This window comes from Gorilla gorilla, chromosome 16 (assembly GCF_029281585.2).
Source record: "Gorilla gorilla gorilla isolate KB3781 chromosome 16, NHGRI_mGorGor1-v2.1_pri, whole genome shotgun sequence".
In the NCBI taxonomy this organism is placed as follows: Eukaryota; Metazoa; Chordata; class Mammalia; order Primates; family Hominidae; genus Gorilla; species Gorilla gorilla.
Genome location: NC_073240.2, coordinates 96,963,668 through 96,984,034, shown reverse-complemented (window position 1 = coordinate 96,984,034; position 20,367 = coordinate 96,963,668). Strand labels below are relative to the sequence as shown.

The following is a 20,367-nucleotide window of genomic DNA, read 5'->3' as shown; positions in this document are numbered from 1 at the left end:
CTTTTAAAAACATAAAATGTTAAAAATCATTATGCATGTGTGGAATTAGTTGATTTTATGTTTAGTTTCAGTTAAAATAATTTTATACCTGTTTCTGTTCCCCAGTATATCGGCCTCCTGTGGTCGTCCTCACTAAAACCGTGTCACTTCTTAGGTTTCCCTCAGTTCTCTCTTTTATGTTATTATTTGTTTGTTTTTCTTTCTTTTTTCTTTCACTCCTCAACCCCTTTAAAGTTAATTTTGCAAAATAAATTATAGCTTAAATATTTCTGAAATGTGTGATTTCTAGTGGAACTCTGTATTGGTCCTGTCCACAAGCTGACAGGATCAGCCCTATTTTTGATCAGCTCTTCTCTAGTCCTACTATATTTTCTAGCCGTATTTTCTAGAGTTTTCCTAGCATGGTCCTGCCTTTTCTTCCAGGCTACACTTTTCATCTGTGACTTTCCTGACTTCTCTCAGTATTGCCTAAGTATTGATTCTTCCCCTAGTTTTGCCTACGATTTAGTTTGTTCAAACTCAAGTGTGCATCAAGTTAACATGTATCTAGGAGTGATGTTTTAGAAGTAATAAAAGGAATGTAATGGGCTGGGCGTGGTGGCTCATGCCTGTAATCCCAGCACTTTGGGAGGCCGAGGCAGGCAGTCACTTGAGGTCAGGAGTTTGGGACCAGCCTGGCCAACATGGTGAAACCCTGTCTCTACTAAAAATACAAAAATTAGCCGGGCATGGTGGCACATGCCTGTAATCCCAGCTGCTTAGGAGGCTGAGGCAGGAGAATCACTTGAAACCAGGAGGTGGAGGCTGCAGTGAGCTGAGATTGCACCACTGCACTCCAGCCTGGGCGATAGAGCGAGACTCTGTCTCAAAATAAATAAATAAATAAATAAATAAAAATAAAAATTTAAAAAACAGAAAAGAAAACTAATGCACATGTTCCGCCTTTGAGAAGCATGTTAGTTTTGATAGATCTGAAGTGTCAATGTAACTCGTGAATGGAGTGCTTCATAAAGTATTTGCACATCCAAATTGATTAAGAGTGGTATGGATTGCGTATGATTTTCTTTTTGTTGTTTTAACAATTAAATTAATACATCCAAGTATAATTTAACTGTAGATTATCTGCTATGCCTTTATCTGTTCCATGCTTCAAGCATAGATTCTCAAAGTTGTAGCACGAGCAAAATTTTTTGGTACATTTTCAATGACTGAGGTAATTGTTTCCTAAACTATCAAATGTCCAGAATAGCAACACGATCTTAAATAAGAATTTGGCTTCCTATTGGATATAGGTTTTACTTTTTACACATCTCTAAAGTGATTTAGCACTTACTTGGGATGTAAGCAAATCATAAATGATGATCAAAAAGTGCTGTTTTGCATTAGTGAACATGAATTACTAGAATGCTTTAAATGTCAGTTTTTCACATTTGCAATATGCACATTTGATACTATAATCTATATCTCTGTTTTGTGAGGGGAATACAGTTGGCAAAGACTTTTAAAAATAAAATACAGATGAAAATTGCGCAGAAAATTATACCAAACATAGGTATGCAGCTCTATGGCTATCAAAATTGAACAACTAAAAAGTTACCACCCATGTCCAGAAATAGAACATGGTCAACATCCCAGAAGCTGTCCTTTCTGAATTTCTATTCCTGTTGCTCTTTCCCAAAGTAGTTATTATCTGTATGCTTATATAATCATAGTTTTGTTTGTCTTTAAAGCTTTACCATCTAAGCAAGTATCCTAAACACTGTGGTTTAATTATTTTTTTCACTTTTTATAAATGGAAATAAATAGCATTGTTTTTTACCTGGCTTCTTTCAATCAGAATTATCTTTGTCTGACTTATTCCTTGTGTATGTGTAACTCCAATTAGTTTATTTTGGGTTGATGAGTAATACTTCAACCTATTAATAAACCACAATGATTTTTATCTATTTTACTATTGATACATATTTCAGTAGTTTCTAGATGTTGTTTCTGCATCTGATGAAATATGCCCACAGTTTTTCTCTTTTATTTGATTAATGTTGTGAACACAATGATTTTTTTTTTAATTTTACTTTAAGTTCTGGGATACAAGTGCTGAATGTGCAGGTTTGTTACATAGGTATATGTGTGCCAAGGTGGGGTGTTTGTTGTCATCTAGGTCTTAAGCCCCGCATGCATTAGATATTCGTCCTAATGCTCTCCCTCCCCTTTCTCCCTACCCCCCAATAGGCCCCCATATGTGATGTTCCCCTCTCTGTGTCCATGTGTTCTCATTGTTCAACTACCAAATATGAGTGAGGACATGCAGGGTTTGATTTTCTGTTCCTGGAACACAATGATTTCTTTTAAATATTAAAGCTACTTTGAATAACTAAATTGAGCCCAAATTAGTTACTGTGGACCATCATGTTCCTATTTTACTATAGTTTTCTAAAATTTTTACATTTAGGTACTGTAATTTTATGTTCTTTTAATCAAATTTTGGTACAAGACCTATGCTGTCCTCAAGAAAATGAGTTGGAGAATAAGTTCCTCTTTCACTCTTCTGTGTAACAGCATAAGTAGAATTGGCATAATTTCTTCCCTAAAATCAACAGTAAAGCTATCTGGATCTTCACATTTATTCTGCCCTCCCCTCTCCTACCCACCCCTTCTTCTCTTTCCTTCATCTTTCCTTTCCTTTTTTGTGAGATGTCATTTATTTATGGATTAGGTTTTTTTATTTCTTCTTGTGTCCATTTAGTTATTTAAAAAATTATTTGCCTAATTTAAATTTTAGAGATTATTAGAATAAATATTCATACTATTTCCTGTGTTCTTTTAAAAGTGTAAAACATCTGTAGTAATGTCTCTCTTTTCCTTTCTGACACTGATCATTTTTACACACTCTCACTTCTCTCTTTCATTTTCATTAGTCTTACTCTAAGTCTTTCAATTTTTTTTTTTAGTGTGTCCAGATAACATACTTTGGCTTTGTTGGTCTTCTCCATTTTACATTAGTTTTACCTAACCTGATAATTTTTGTACATTATTCTCATCCTTTTTCTTTCTTTGGGCTTAATTTGCCAGGTTTATTTTCCCTAAATTTTTGAGATGATTGAATTCTAGCTTCTTTCTTTTCTAATATATGTATTCTGGGTTATAGCTATCACACTAGGTAGTAGCTTTCATTGCACGTTCAGTATACAATATTTAAAATTTTTCTTTCAATTGAAAATATTTTCTAATTTCTATGTTATTTCTCCTCTGACCTGTGGGTTAGTTATAAATAATTATTTTAAATTTTCCAAAGTATGCTTTCTAGTTCCTTTTTTCTTATTGATTTCTAGAAAAATTGTATTGCAGTCAAATTATATTCTTTGCATGATTTTAATTATTTGAAATTTGTTTTTATCATCCCTATGAAACATTTTCAGAAATGTTTCATATGTACTCAAAAATATGTATTCTGAAGGTATTGGATGCACAGAATTGGCTCTACAAAATTCCATGAGGTCAGTTTTGTGGATGTTGTTATTAAAAATTTTTACATCCATAATAATTTTTTAGTTCGCTTATTATTTTTTGATTTTGGTTGATTTTAGTTACTGACATTTGTATTTTAAAATCTTCCACTAGAATTGTGGATTTGTCTTTTATTCTTCAAATTTTGTTCACATCTTTTCTATATATTTTAGGCTTTGTTATTAGATGTGATCTAGTTTGAATTCTTGATAAATTGAACCTATTATTATTATTATGCTGCTTGAATTTTCTTGCCTTAAAGTGCAATGCCTTCTATTAATATAGGTAAACGAGTATTTTTTCCGCTTTATGGTTAGTATTTTCATGGTATATCTTTCTCCATTCTTATTTTCAACTTATTAATATATGATAGAATATGGATATGTTACTTATAGCATTTAGTTGAGATTTTTTAATACTGACAGAAACAGTTTTTAAATTTGGAGCACTTTGTGCATTTATATTTTATATAACTGCTGGTAGAATTTTACTTAAACATATTGCTTTGCTAAGTGTGTTCTATTTTTTCCTGATGCTCTTTCTTTTTCTCTCTGTATATATTTCATCTTATAAAGTATTTTTGTATTCTAATTTCTCCCCTACCATGTTGAAAGTGATTTTTCCTTTCACTATTTTATTAGTGGTTAGCCTAGAGATCAGAGAATGTGTTTTTTAGATTAGCAAAGATGTACTAGTTGGTACTCTGACTCTCTTTTTAGTCAAAGCAAGATAGTTAAGCCTATAATCTCAGTGCTTTGGGAGGCCAAGGCAGGAGGATCAAGACTATCCTGGGCAACACAGTGAGAACCCCATCTCTACTATTTTGTTTTAATTAGCTGGACATAGTAGTGCATGCTTGTAGTACTATCTACATGGGAGGCTAAGGTGGGAAGACCACTTGAGTCCAGAAGTTTGAGCCATGATTCTGTGCTGCACTCCAGCCTGGGTTACAGAGTGAGCCTCGGAATGTAAAAAAAAAAAAAAAAAAAAAAAAAAAAATCATATTAGTATGATTTCTTGAAATTTATTTTAATTCTAAATATAAAAATACAATAAGACATTATCATTTTTCTTACAGTTGATATTAATATTTATCTATCTGTGCTTTTTATTGTTTTCTGGATCTCTGATCTTTGATTTTACATTAGTTTTCTTCTGTCCAAACACACCTTTTAGCACCCCCTTTTGTGCAAGCACGCTGATAATAAACCCTCTTAATATTTTTCTAAAAATTGCTATACTTCTCTTTTATTTTGAAAGGACAGTTTTTAGTGGACATAACATTCTAAGTTGGAAGTTACTTCTTTTCAACCTTTCAAAAATATATTCCTTTGTCCTCGGCCTCCTATGTTTCTATTGAGAAGTTAGATGTATATCTTATTGTTGTTTCTTAAAAGGAAATCTGTCTTTTCTTTCTTATATAGTTAGTTTTTAAAAAGATTTTTCTGTGTATCTATTGTTTTCACCAGTGAATAGATCTTTATATTTTACCCAACTTTTCCAGTTGTCTTCAGCAAGAAATTTGGAGCAAATTAACTAGTGCACTGTAACCCGAAGTCTAGACACTAATATTTATCCAACACTAATATCTACTGATTATGAGATAACTCTACTGCCTTTAGTATTTCCCTTTCAAAAGAAGGAACTTTCTTTACCAATTAGAAATTTACACTTATTTAAACCTTCTGATTCTGACAGCCTTTAATTAATTGCTTTGATAATTTTATATTTCTTTACTCAAACACGAATCATGTTCAGTTTTGGGGCTGTTACATAAAAGAGTCTTGTGTCACCCTAAGCATCTGAACCGGCCTTTGGGAAAGTCAGTACCTTTTTTTTAAAAAAAGTATCAATAATATAATCGTTCTCATTTTTAGAAATGGGTGTATTTGGGGCTATTTCTTTTCTGAAATTCATATGGAAAATGTGGACTTGGAATTAATTGCAGGAAAATGTTTATGCCAAAGAGAGAAAAGATTTGTTTTAAATAATTCTCTCTTACAAATGGTTTTCAAATATTCTAAGGAATGACATTTAGTATTCTTCATGATTTGGCTCCTGCTCACTATTTTAGAGAGTGGCATAACTGGTGGTGAGCACATCTCAGAATAACCTGTTTAACCCCAAAACAAATTTGCAATATTGTGTAGTGGATATATATTTTGTACTGAAATACTGTATACTAAATAAATGTATGCTGCAACTTTCAAAATTATTTAACATCTATATTTTGGGAATTGTTTGGTTATAAGGAAGAAAGACCACTTAAACCAATATATACAAAGTAAAAGGGATTATTTTTTAGATCTCATAACATCTAGGGTTAGATGTAAAACCATATTTCATTTCCATGGAACTGGGGATTGGAAAGCCAGAAACCAAGATAAACATACTGTTTCTGTGAGCCTCAGAAGTTTCGCCATTGTTTCCTTCCCAACTGCTTCATTTTTCTCATCCTTTTTTGTAGAATAGTTTCTCAGCTTAGACAAGCAAATGGGTAATCAGTACCACCATGCATCTGTTTTACTGTTTTACATACATCACTTCCCAATCCAATTCATTAACAGAAACTTACCAGCAGCTCTGTGTCCTATTTCCATACTTCTAAGAGGAAAATTTTATTGGTCTAGATTCAGCCAGTTGGTCATCTGCACCCCAGTGAGCTATGGCCAGAATGCAAAGATGATAGTCTACACATGGCCCTGGACCTTGGCATAGAGAGGAGCTCTGAGAGTATAAGGTGTGAGACCTAAAGTTGCACCTCATTTTCTGTTTCAAAATTGCTAATTCTAAAAGAAGTAAAAAAAAAAAAAAAAGAAAAAGAAATAGCATTTGTGAAGGAATCAACTTTATCTTGAATTTGTTCTGAAGATTATGTTTGCATCCTTTAATTCCAAGATTCTTCTTTCTCTTTGTCCTCCTGAGGCAGTCATTCATTCATATTTGACTCACTTTCACTTCTTGAAATAATTCATATCTTCCTGAACCCTCTGATCCAAGCTGCCAACATCCTCTTCTTGTCAGTTTATCTCATCTACGCCATATTCATTTCAGGGCCATTTCAACTGTTTCCATTCTGTGTTTATGGATTCTCTTAGGGAAAGGGCTTTTGGCTTCCCCACCCTCCCCTTTACTCCCTCCTCTGGGTAGTTCCTTCATGTGCCAAAGATAGCCAAAAATGGGTTCTCTCATGTAATGAATAAGCTACCTTGGGAGAAGGATTAAGAGATTAGAGAAGGCACAGCCACTTGATCATCCTGGTGACTCCATTTGAAATAAGGAGTTGTCCTTCATTATTCTTCAGTTATCAGGCTAAAGAAAATTCTAAGGCGTCTAAAAAGTATAGTGGGACCACCTAAGTCACTAATTTGGCAGGATTGGGTGGTTTCAGCAGGGATTTTAAAGTTTTAGTGGAGGTGATTGTTGGGGGATATGGTTATTCTGTGGAGATGTCACCGGGCTTCCCTGAGGTCCACTGCGAGGGAAAAAAGGAACATAACCAATTTATCAGTTTGAGATACAGCTTCCCCATGCACTTCTCCCAGGATTATTCCCTACTGGTAAATTTGCTAAAACAGCAGCATGATGAGTTAACACTTATTAAATCTTGGCAGTTTTCTCACAATGTCCAATGTTGACTACCTTCCTGTTTATTGCACAGAGGCAGAATTATGGTTTTAAGTGGAACTTATTCCCTAAATTATGAATAGGCATTCTTAAGTGGGTATTTGCAACTCAAGCTTCACCATGTATACATGAAATCTGCATATAGGGATATTCGGAGCATCTGTTTTGTATATATTAAAGCAATCTGTGCCTTTATTTTGGCTTATAAATCAATTCATAAATTAATTTACATTTAGGCAGCAAATGAATAACAAGAAATATTAAATTCAGTTATAATATGCATACATTAAATTAGGAAATCTTTTTGGGATCCTGTTTACTTAATTTTTATTATTGTTTGTCATTCTTGATAAGATTTTATATGGTATTTGCTATTGGTTTCGACTTTTTTTGGTATTGTTTTCTGTCATTGCCCTAATTCCCCAAAATATTTTTTAATATATTCAGTAATTGATTTCTGAGTCAATGTCTTATTTCCACATCTATGATTCAGAGACTGTCATGATTTGAGTGGTGATTTTAAAACAACCTAGCTTTGATATTTGTTACCAGATTCTGTATTCGGTATCCAATATTGTCTATTTAGTTTATCTTAATGCTGAATTTATGGGTCGTTTGAAAGAATTTGTAAAGCGTGACATACATTTTTCCATGTTGACTAACCCTGTAATTTCGGAGCTGACTGCAATATCTTATCTTACTTTGACTTTTATTAAGTTAGACCTACCTCTGGACTTCTAAATAGTATCATTTACCCATTTTCAAAGTTCAGAACCTTAGATTTGGGAAGCTTCTGGCCCAGCCGAATGTCATAATACTCAATGAAGCAGTGTTTTTGTTTTTGTTGTATAAAATGACGGTGAGGCCTCTCAGCCCACTTGAAATCTCTTAAGAATTTGATATTATCGACTGCCATAATTCTCTTGAAACTCTTTTATTCTTGCAACTACCTTTTATCTAGGTTTCCTTGATGTTTCAGTTTTGATTCAGTTTGCAACATCCTAAATTCTGTAATATTTTGAAATCTTGTTTATTCAGGCCTTCCTTCCTTAACAGCCTTCTCTATTTAATGTGCCATGGGTATTGCCATTATATTCATCATGTCTATTGCCTTTTTTTTTCACTTTACTCATCTGGCCATTTGCAATATTATTAAATAACTTGTCTTCTTGGCTTTCATGTATCTCCAATTCCACCTAAATTTCCCTAATACAGAAGATGACTGCCCTTTCCTAGTTTCATGCTTTCAAATCCTACAAAAATGCCATTTGTTTCCTCATGGTCTGCAAAATAAATTCCAAAATTGTTAGTTTGAAAATCAAACTACCTATGTCACCTAATATTTTCCAAACTTCCCACACCCAGCCATTCACAAATAATATTCATGTGCTTTCAAAATTTTCTGTTATGGTGTGCAGGTGCTCTATTCCTGGACTTCAAAGCTTTACTCTGTTAAAAAAATCATATCTATGTAATTAATGTGGTGAAATGGAATTTTTTATGTTATGTGTATTTTTCCACAGTCAAACAAAACTCTTCATTCTTAGAGGCCCAAATCAAATACAATCTCACAGAAGCCTTCCTAGTCCCCTCTACTTAGAATTAACCACCTTTCATTTCATCTGGCATTCCCTAGCAATTAGCACCATAAACTATGATTTACTTAATTAGACATTTTATTGTTTAAAACAATAGCAGACCCTGAATATGGAACTGCCTATATGAAATAAAAGCCAGAATGTGATCCTTATAAGTAATATTTAATTTTACAAACATGGACATTGCAGTATCGAAGTAAGAAAATTTTAGTAACTCTAGCCAAACTTGTAAGGTGGATTGCCTTAAAGTTGCATGCACAGAGACATATACTACAATGACCAAGACCTGGAATGCTTGTTTGACACTTTTAGGAAGATATGGCTTTTACTTGTGTGCCATTGATTAAACATTTTTTTCTTCTCTTTAAAGATTAACCACTTTCTAGCCACCATAATTGATAGAAGAGGCTTTTTTTCTTCATCAACTATAATCTGTCTCCTCTCTAGTGGAGGAGACAGAAAACTGTTTGGTGAGTGTCGTTTCTCCCCGCTTAATCATTAATAATACTCAATGAGAACAGTCACTTGTAATGTCACAATTAGGTGGCTTTTTCTAAAAAATGAAATTAAAAATTTCTTGTTTTTAAAATTGCTACATTGCAATAACACATATATATGGAATACAGTTTGATGTTTCGATACATACCTATGTTATGTAATAATCCACTCGGGGTATGCTGTAGTTTGGAAAGGGTTTGTTTGTTCCTACTAAGTCTCACGTTAAAATTTGATCCCCAATGTTGGAGGTAGGGCCTGGTGGAAGGTGTTTGAGTCATGGGGACAGATTCCTCATGAATGGCTTGGTGCCATTCTTAAAGGAGTGAGTTCTCACTTTTGTTCCCTTGAGAACTAGTTGTTAAAAAGAGCCTGGCACCTTCTCTCTCTCCCTCTCTCTCTCTCTCTCTCTCTCTCTCTCTCTCCATTTGGCAGCCTCCCCTTCACCTTCTGCCGTGAGTGGAAGCTTCCTGAGCCCTCATCAAAAGCAGATATTGGTGCCATGCTTCTTGTGCAGAACCAGGAGCCAAATAAACCTCTTTGTAAATTACCCAGCCTCAGCTATTTCTTTATAGCAACAAAAATGGACTAAGACAAGGTAATTAGTGAATCCATCACCCCATGCATTTACCATTCCTTTGCAGTGAGAACATTCAAATGCCTCTTATAACCTATTTTCTATTATGCTATATTTTACTGCCAACCATAGTCACTCTACTGTGCAATAGAATACCAGAATTATACCAGAATTTATTCCTTCTAGCTGAATATAGCTTTCTCTCTGTTGACCAGCCTCTCCCCATCCTCTATTCCCCATCCCCTTCCCAGTCTCTTGTAACTACTGTTTCATTCTCTGTTTCTATGATAGTAATAAAATGTAGAATTGTTGATAAATGCAGGTGGCATTTAATATAAATCCTTTATAGATTTCAAAGTGACATCTTTGTAAAAGAGCTATGTTCATTCCACAGAATCTACTGTGTGAAGATGGTACCTCTGCCTTGTTCTTAAGGGCAAGTTATTTTATTTGGCTCAAATATTCAAAGCTCTAACAAGATCTAAGCCCTTTTAAAAGATAACTTACTTACATTAGACATTATTGGACCACCAGAATGTGATAAATGTGAAGACTCTGATCAGCATAGTAGTAGTGGTGTGATGGTTAATTTTATTTGTCAACTTGACTGGGACATGGGGTACCTGGATACTCGGTTAAACATTATTTTAGGATATATCTATGAGAGTGTTTGAATGAGTAGACTGAATAAAGCAGACTGGCCTCTCCTATGTGGGTGAGCCTCATCCAATCCTTTGAAGGCCTGAATAGGATAAAATGCTGAGTGAGAAAAGAATTCTTTCTCTATGTCTTTAGTTGGAACATCAGTCCTTCCAACTTTGGCCTCAGACTTGGACTGGAACTTGTACCACCAGCTCTCCTGAGTTTGCAGCCTATTGGTTGCCACTCTTGAACTTCTTAGCTTCCATAATTATGTGAATCCATTTCTTTTTTCTTTTCTTTTTTTTTTTTTTTTTTTTGAGACCAAGTGTCTCCCAGGCTGGAGTGCAGTGGCGTGATCTCGGCTCATTGCAAGCTCCGCCTCCCGGGTTCCCGCCATTCTCCTGCCTCAGCCTCCCGAGTAGCTGGGACTACAGGCGCCCGCCACCGCCCCTGCCTAGTTTTTTTTTGTATTTTTTAGTAGAGACTGGGTTTCACCCTGTTAGCCAGGATGGTCTCCATCTCCTGACCTCGTAATCCATCCACCTCTGCCTCCCAAAGTGCTGGGATTACAGGCGTGAGCCACTGCTCCCAGCCGAATCCATTTCTTGTAGTAAATATCTGGAGAACCCAGACTAATACAGTTGAAAAGGTTTATATATATATATATATAAAACCAGTGTTATTAATAGCTCTTATCCAAATCAATCTCTATAAATACATACAACTTTTGCTTTCATTTTGCAAGAAAAAAATATTGCTATGGAAGGAATTAGACATAGAAGCTTACAGTTTTCAGACAGAAGAGCATGATCTCATTTACCGATTAAATAATGCCTTTTAACATGTCTACATCTATGTATATTTACATGAATTCCTGTTTAAGCTACAGATAAGCCATAGGCATATGAGTGCAGTTATGTTTGTAAATTAAACTGAGAAGAGCAAACATATCATTAGCTCTTCAACTATGTGATTATATGGTTTTAACATGACTCATGGTGAAACATGACAGCTTGTATGAACACTAGATAGTTACAGACAGTAATGTGTAAAAGACACTTTTCTGTAATTGGTCCCAGGGCAAAGGGCTGATTGCTTGTATAAAAGCTTCCAGATATGCATTTGGTCTGGCTTCTAATTAGTGAAACAAAAAAGAGCTGAACTTTGGAAATTGTGATGAGTCCATGATCTTTTTTCCTTTAAGGAAATAATCACTTTGCCCTTGAACTCCAAAAGGCCTTGAAATCAACTGATTCTCCTCTTAAGCGCCTTAACAAGCATGGGGATTAGAGGCAAGCAGTGCAGAATGGTTCATATAAGATATAAATGATAATGGACAATAGAAATTCACCTGTGAATAAAGTACAGGCACCCTGGGCAAGTTCCTTTCACTGAGTTTGTATTTTTTACAAGATATTGTGATTCTCCTGTTGCAAAGCTATGCATAATGCAGATATATGGTAAGACCACTGGAGAGAATGAACTTGAATGCAGAGATCTACTCAAAAGCTGCTCTTTATAAAATGCTGCAAGTGGTAATAGTGGTAAATAAATTAAGTCAAGTATACAATGAAAATAAAATTATTAGAATGACTGCGTATATATTTCTTAATTTAACAGAATAATTTAGACTAACTCCATCACTTCATTTTTATAAACAAAATTGTGAATGAAAAAAAAAACCCACAACCATAGTCTTCCAATTTTAATTCCAGAATCTTGTGCATGTCTTCGTATTTATTCTTAAATATATCGGAAAGTAAACAAATGCTACATCAAAGTGATCTGTTTGTACTTGATCCTTTTTGGCCACAGTCCTGCTGATCTGTGTGTATAATTTTTTTGCCTACAGTTGATCCTATTCTCTCCCCTTAAATGAAGAGTTTCACTTACTGCCGTTCACCTTGAAGGGAGGCACATTCTGCACACAGTCTGAAGATGCAGGATGAATTACCTCTCCCTCTGCCACCCACACCCAAGAAGAGAATAAAGTGTAATGGACCAAGGAGGAGGGTGGGGAGAGGGAAGGATGGGGAAATGAAATACAGCAGGTTTGGGAAAAGGATATCGCTTTTGTGATTAATATTGAAGTTCTGAGCTCACAGACATCAAATTTTATTCTCTCTTGCTAAGATTTGGATGAACCATACTATTCCTGGCTTGGAGCAAGAGTCTCATGCTAAATGATACTAAATATGAGGAATGAAAATGTCCTTAAATTTTTTGCTTTTAAAAAACCTTTGAAGTTCAACTGAGTGTTGGAAGATACCCTGCAGGTTTCAGAACTTGCCAATATCATATATGTATTCCTTTGACCTCGTCAGCCTCCCTGTTCTGTTTACCTGATCTCATACACATATTCTCTTCCATATTTGTTTGGGTTTAATTAATATTTATATGGGTTGATATACTTATCACTTCAAAGTAAATCTGAAGCCTAGTTGATTATTAAGTCTTTAACTCTATGGAAGCTTCTAGTTACAGAAGTTCATCTGCAGTTATGTATACAGCCAGCATATATTGAACATGTCTTACATTCCAAGCACTGTGCTCAGGGCTGAGGGTGAAAAAAGAAGTAAGGCACAGTCACTTGTCTCAAGAGTCTCACTGATTAAGGTTACAGACCTGGTGCCCAGCAGATATAAAGCCTGGCATGGTAGATGAAAAGTGGAGGCTCAGGGGAAGTTGATGGAGAGCATTTGTACTTATGATGACAATGGAAAGGGCTGAGGCAAATTCGATGGTGGTTACCTTGTTTAAAGGGGCAGTCAAAACCCAGATTCAGCCCTTCCTTGCTATATAGAAATGTTAATTAATTGTGTCAGTTAGGAAACCTTGCAAATCTATATTTTATGAGAGATTGTAAAACAATTTAATGTAGGTTCAATTTTTTTTTTTTAATTTCAGATAGAGTCTCACTCTGTCCCCAAGCTGGAGTGCCATGATGCGATCTAGGCTTACTTCAACCTCTGCTTCCTGGGTTCAAGCGATTCTCCTGCCTCAGTCTCCCGAGTAGCTGGGATTAGAGCTGTGCACCACCACACCTGGCTAATGTTTTGTATTTTTAGTAGAGACAGAGATTCTCCATGTTGGCCAGGCTGGTTTTGAACTCCTGACCTCAAGTGATTCGCCTGCCTCAGCTTCCCAAAGTGCTGGGATTACAGACGTGAGCCACCACACCCGGCCTAAGTTCAATATTGAAAGTGTGTTTTCACAAAACATGTTTTATCCCCTTTGTTATGTAATCTGTTCATCAATTCAATTTAATCTCATCATATGATTGCTGGCTATAATTAGGGGCCTTTTCAAATCAATGTAGAATATAGTTATGCCACAACAATAATGACTTTTCTAAATATGATGTTTTATGTTTGAGTAGAGAGGTAGCATGGTTTGGATGTTTGTCCCTTCCAAACCTCATGTTGAAATGGAATTCCCAGTGTTACCGACAGGACATGGTGGGAGGTGTTTAGGTCATTGGGATGGATCCCTTATGAATGGCTTTGCATCATCCCCTTGGTGATGAGTGAGTTCTCGCTCTGAGTTCACCTGAGATCTGGTTGTTTATTTTATTTTATTTTTTTAATACCTCGAGGGGGTGCACTGTTCCTGGAGGTACTGCAATACCAGGTCGATGCATGGAGTGGATGGAGCAAGCTTCTATTCCATCTCTCTGCTCCAAAAATCCATTTAATAGATTGTCCTTGGATAGAAGATGTATCATATATTAAACTGATAAAAACAGATACTACACTTGATCTTAGCCAAAAGGCCAAGAAGTGATAGATCTCGTTGTTTAAAAGTTTGTGGCACCTCCCCTCCCTCTCTCTTGCTACTTTTCTTGCCATGTGACTGACTGTCTGCTCCCACTTAGCCTCCGTCATGAGTAAAAGCTCCCTGAGGCCTCTACAGAAGCTGAGCAGATGCCAGCACCATGCTTGTACAGTCTGCAGAACGATGAGCCAATTACCTCTTTCCTTTATAAATTACCCAGCCTCAGGTATTCCTTTATAATAGCTCAAATGGACTAACACAGGAAATTTTCAGTTTATTGGTCAGTATAGGCTATGGTAAGACACAGTAACTGTTGACTCCGTAAAATCAATGGCTATGACAACAAAACATGTATTTCTTACTTCTATTACATAGTCATTATTTTAGGCTGCAATTGTACTCCAAGTTGTCTTCTCCTTGGGCCCAAGGATGATAGATCTATCTGTAGAACATTGGTGTCAATCACGGGCAAGAGAAAAGCCACACAATCTCTTAAAGCATTGGCTTGGAATGAAACCTGGCACTGGAACACATCGGCCAAAGAAAGACATTTGGCCATGGAGTGGTGGGGAAATACAATCCACACCCATTGAGATGAGAGGGAGCAGTCATTCATGAACAATAACGTTACTGAAAAACTATTTTCCATTAGCTTAGTGTCATTTGGCGGTAGCTACTACTTTAGTTTTCTGAAGGTAAAACCCTCAAGGCCCTCACTATTGACTTCCTTTGGTTTAGGAAACAACCAGGTATGGCCATTTGGTGAAAATAAAAGTGAACATCCACTCATTTTTCTAGAAGAAAACCGTGAGAGCCTCTAAAATTTAAATGCAGTTCTTATTAAGATGAAGATGCTAAAAGTACTATTTAGTAATGTGAATTGGAGAAATCTTTAACCCTTGTAAAAGGTAGAAGCAGAGTCCAAAAGAACAATGTAATGTTCTTTACATGGAGTTATTTAAAAACTCTATAGCATTAGGGATCAGCAAACTAAGTAAGTCCTTGGTTGGACCAAATTCAGCCTGCAGCCTGTTTTTGTTAATACGGTTTACTGGGACACAGCCATGCCCTTTTGGTTACAGATTATCTGTAGCTCATTTCCCACTATGATGGCATAGTGAATTGTTGCCACAGAGACTGTAAAGACCACAGGGCCTGAAATATTTAATATCTATCCGGTCTCTACAAAAAAGTTTGTTGATTCCCACTTAGATTAAATGTTATTATGATTGTCTGAGCTACTAATTTATTTATTCTTTAACAAAATATATTATTATATGTCAAACTCTGTGCAAGATGCTGGGTGTACTAATGAACAAAATAGAGTCTTACCCTTATGCAAGTTATAGCCTGGTGGGAAAGATAGATATTAAATTATCCATTAAATAAATCTAAATTTTACACTGAATAATGTGAGACAAAGAATAAGGACTCACAAATACATATAAAAAAAGGAGCTAATTTAGATGGGAAGGTCAACCACATCTTCTCTAAGGATATGATTATAGAGCTGAGATCGAAAATCTGAGTCAACCAAGTGATGAGAGGAGCATGTGCAAAGGTCCCAGGGAAAGATGGAAGCATGCTACATATAAAGAAATGGAAGACTTTTGGTAGTACTAGTGAGAGAGTATGGACTACAATACCAGTGAAGATGAAGAAAAATGAGTGACTTTTAAGGGAGGTAGAATGTAGGAGGTAGAATCAACAGGTCTTGGTAATAGATAAGAGACAGACATTAGTGATAAAAGGGAACTAAGAAGGACAATCAAGTTCCTGACTCACCCAGCTAGATGAATCGCTGATGAAATAGAATCATGAAGAGAGCCAAGTTTGGAAAATGACTTTGTAAAGAGCCGAAGGACATTCAAGGACATGGCTGACATCCTGGTGAAGATGAGTTTTGGGTCTAAACCTCAAAGGGATGTTTGAGCTGAAGTATGACTTGAGCAATCAGGATACAAGATGTTATGTACAAAGAAAAGAGATAAGGGTTTTGGGGCTGAGTTTTGAGGTCCCTCAACATGTCACAGCTGAGTTGAAGAGGATGAGAGGGCCCAGAGCACACCAAAAGAGCACACTGTTTTACCAGTGGAACAAATCAGTGGAAGAGAGTGCTTGAAGGAGGAAGTAGCTCACAGATGTGCTATTAGAGTATTAAACAAGAGACCCATGACAATGATTGGAGTCAACCTCTCCAGATCCATTGCTCTGAGAAACTAGTGGGAGAATGGCAACAAGGGGTCACAAGTGGATTTTTGGCAACACCATGAGTCAGTTGCAGCACAGAGTGGGTTCTTTTGGGAGACAAACTATGCTTCTTGCCAATGCCAAAGTCACCAGTATCTTTTTAAAAAAAAAATGAGTAAATATTCCTGGAATGAGTCTTTGAGGATATCTGGAGAAGAATTGGTTTCCTGAGACTTATGGGAAGAAGCTCAGAATTGTAAAAATGTATTGAATTGACATTACTATTTTATTTTGTTCTCCAAACATATTATACCTCCCAGTGACCTCTTCACATACGAAAAATGAACAAACAAAAATGTACAGCAAAGTTTTCTAAATGCACAAGCACCAAAGGTCCAGTGGAGTGTGCACAGAAAAGTGAGATAATGCTTAAACTAAATTAATTCATATAATTAAGGAAGTCAAAACCAAAGGTGATCAGAAAAATATTCTCTCTACAAAATTTATAGGGACCTTGTGGAAGATGGTGAACATTGGCCCTGTGCCAATTGGCTTATTTTTGTTTCCTGTTAAGCTGTTTCATGACACATTCTTCCCAATTTTCTCCACTTGACCTTCTTTCATTGCTCAAATGCACCATGCCCCAGCCTGTCTCAGTGCCTTAGCACAGAATGCCCCTTCTGCATCCTGACCTCTGGAACCTGTGAATATGTTACCATACATGCTAAAAGGAATGTTGCAGTTGTGATTTAGTTAGGGATTTTGAGGGGAGGAGATTATCCTGGATACTCCAGGTGGGCCCAATGTAATCACAAGGATTCTTATGAGAAAGAGGCAGGAGGGTCAGAATGAGAGACAGAAGATGTAAGGATGGAAGCAGAGGTCAGAAAGGAGAGCAGATGCTACACTGCTGGCTTTGAAGATGGAGGAAGGAGCCATGAGCCAAGGAACCCCCCTAGCCTCAGACACTGGGAAAGGCAAGGGAATGAATTGTCCTTAGAGTCTTAAGAAACGAGTCCTGTCCATACCTTGATTTTAGCCCAATGTGACTCATTTCCAACTCTGATCTGCAGGGATGTAAGACATATGTATTGTTTTAAGTCACTAAGTTTGTAGCGATTTATTATGGCAGCAACTATTAATAAATAGTTATTAATAACTAATAATATCTAAAGAACAATTAATAATTAATAATAAATAAATAACCTCTCTCTTCCTATGCAATTTCTTCCAGAAATTCTTTTTAGGACATTACATATTAGACTAGATCCCCTCTCCCATCTTAAATAGTCCCCATGACTTTCTCTTCGGAGCTCATGGAACCGTTTGTCACCGTATTTGTGGGATCATTTGACTGCTGTCTGCTCCCACATTTCCTGTTAAGCAGGCAAGGCCACGGCTCCTCCAAGGCAAAGAATAAATGAAGGGATGAATGAATGAGTGAGTATCGTAGAGGTATTGGTGGTGATTATTTTTGGTACTAAAAAACATTAGAGTTAAGAAAGGAAGTAGAAGGAAGTGGTTTGTATTTTATGTTGTCCAGTTTCATTTTCATTCTAATCCTTTGCTCAAGCAGTGTTTCTCCTCTAATTCACCTGGGAGAGAACTAAAAAGCATGACAATGCTGACATCCTTCTCTCACCCTTGTCAGAGGGTGTGCAGGCTCAAAAGTAGCGGGCTTAGAGTGCTCGCCTTTATCCATACATGCATTGAGCTGGATTGCTAGGGGTGAGATGCAGTGCAGAAATAACGAAACTTTAAATGTCATTCTTCAGACCCAAAGTATTACAATTCATCTTGTTCTGCAAAATACAACAAACTTAATTATTTTGTTGAATGCTGAAATAGATGAACACATCACCTTATTATCTATCTAGTGTTTACCAGAGATCTCAAGTTGCAAGCATCAAACCAAAGCGAGTGGGTTTAAATAGGGAACACATGTTTTTTTGAGCCACCAGAAAAATGGGAAGAATGGAGAGGCAGACACAGAAAATAGAGGCAAATAGAAGGTGGGCACCAGTCAGGACCAGGCTTGTAAGCACACCACTCTTGCCCTGATGAGCACAGACACTGCAGCACATTGCCCACCATCACCAAACCCTCCTGGCTCTGTCTCCTGTCACCTCCACATCATTTCTGGCACCTCAGCTCCCTCTACATCTAGGTAATTAGATGTTGCTACTGCTGCATCTGCTGCTGCCAAAATGAATGGTCCTCTGCTCCACCTGTGAGCATCATTAGCCCCCCGATTCATGTCCTGGGATGCTACTGGCTGGCCCTAGGGCACATGCTTGTGCCCCTACTACAGGGGAAGCTGGGAAAATGAGCATCCAGTCTCTCTCACTACTATAGAGAAAAGGGGATGCTGTCTCCTAACAATGTTTCATTTTGGAAGAAAGGCCATATAAGAATAATTTAAATTTTTTTTAAATAAAAGCTAACATTCACACAAGCAGCAACCTTCTTTACATAGTCTGAAGAAGGTAAATTTAGAAACTTAGAGTTTAAGTGATCCTGTTGTAAAATATAACTCCCTTGGTGTGAATTCTTTTTCTGTGACCTTGGGCAATTTACTTAACCTTTATCCACAGGTAAAGTGCTGAGCCCGGGCCTGGCTCTCAAGACATATTACCTATTATTTTATAATCTAAGCTGTGTCCATCCTTTTTGTCAAAGTCAGCATGATGTAGGAATATCTTGTGTTTTTGGAGAGTCTGTTGGCCTTGCAGAGAATTGGGTACTGTTAGTATATTCAAACAGGGTTCCTATTTTCAATTCCACCTGGATTTTTTTTTTGTAGGCAACACATGAAAGGAACGTATCGAGTTTCCCAATCAATGGAAGTTTATTATTGGTTACCCACGTGTTTAAAAAACCCATCCTCATCCTGAGCATAGCTTTAAATACTTCATTGACTGTAACAAAGCTACTCTTTTCTTTCTGGTCAAAGTGGCCATATAAACTATAATGAAGTACTAATTACGGGCTCTACTGGTCACATAGGAAAAAGCAGAGTCCATTGTGCAACCTCCAGAACAAGCCCTTGGAGGAGACTTTTGCTATTGGAAAATGTTAAATAAACAAAATAAAACATGGAATAAAAGAAGTGAAAAGTTAAGTTTTCTTTCTCTTCCCCCTTCCCCGCCCAATTTCTGTGATGTGCCATTGACCTCATATGTTAACTTTTTTGTTTTGTAAAAAAGAATGATAAAGAAATAATAAAAAACACTTTTTTAAAGGATGACCCATAACTTACACAGTGTGTAAAATTATGAGTCTCTACTTTATCTGTAATGATAGGATAGAATGATGTTTTGAGTTCTTGCTACTTGAGAAAACGCAACATTAAATTAGTCCAATGCATGAAACGTGAGTTTTAACATCGCTCTTCGGTTGGCAGATATTACAAAATATGACATGCATTTTTATTAGAAGTTTTCATTGGAGGAAGTATCTGATTTGAGAAGCAGAAATGTGTAGCTTCTTTTGAGCACGCACACACACTCATGCACAGACACACATAACATAGGGCCACCTGCAGGGCCTTGCAGGCAGCTTGCAAACATCTCTGTGATCTCACCCTGCTACTTGTCAGGGAGTCTCTTGGCTGTGGCCATGTACATACTTTACAGGAGCTTAGCATTGAAAGGACATATTTAACAGTTTATAACTGTCTCTGTGACAGCAAGTTCTAATTTAAAACTCCTGTGTAATACTTGTTAGGAAGTTTTAATATCAAAAGGCCAGCCAAGGTCTTCCATGAAAAATTTCTCGACAGTGAAAGAAACTAATCCTTCTTAGTGATGTTTGGCTTCTCCTGTGCAGTAGGTGATCTTGATTTCATATTTTATATCCACGGTTTGTTAATAAAATATGCTCCTTTGAAGATCAACCAGAAAGAGGGGGAAAATAGCAATACTCTGTAATAAATATTTAAAGTGAAATTCACCACGAAGG

General features: G+C 36.5%; 1 non-coding gene across 1 annotated transcript; it reads right to left on the bottom strand.

The window, feature by feature from the left end:
• Positions 1 to 14,036: 14,036 nt before the first annotated feature.
• Positions 14,037 to 14,227, bottom strand: LOC115930918 (U2 spliceosomal RNA). Its single transcript, XR_004067507.1, has one exon. It is a non-coding gene; the product is annotated as a U2 spliceosomal RNA (small nuclear RNA).
• Positions 14,228 to 20,367: the final 6,140 nt, after the last annotated feature.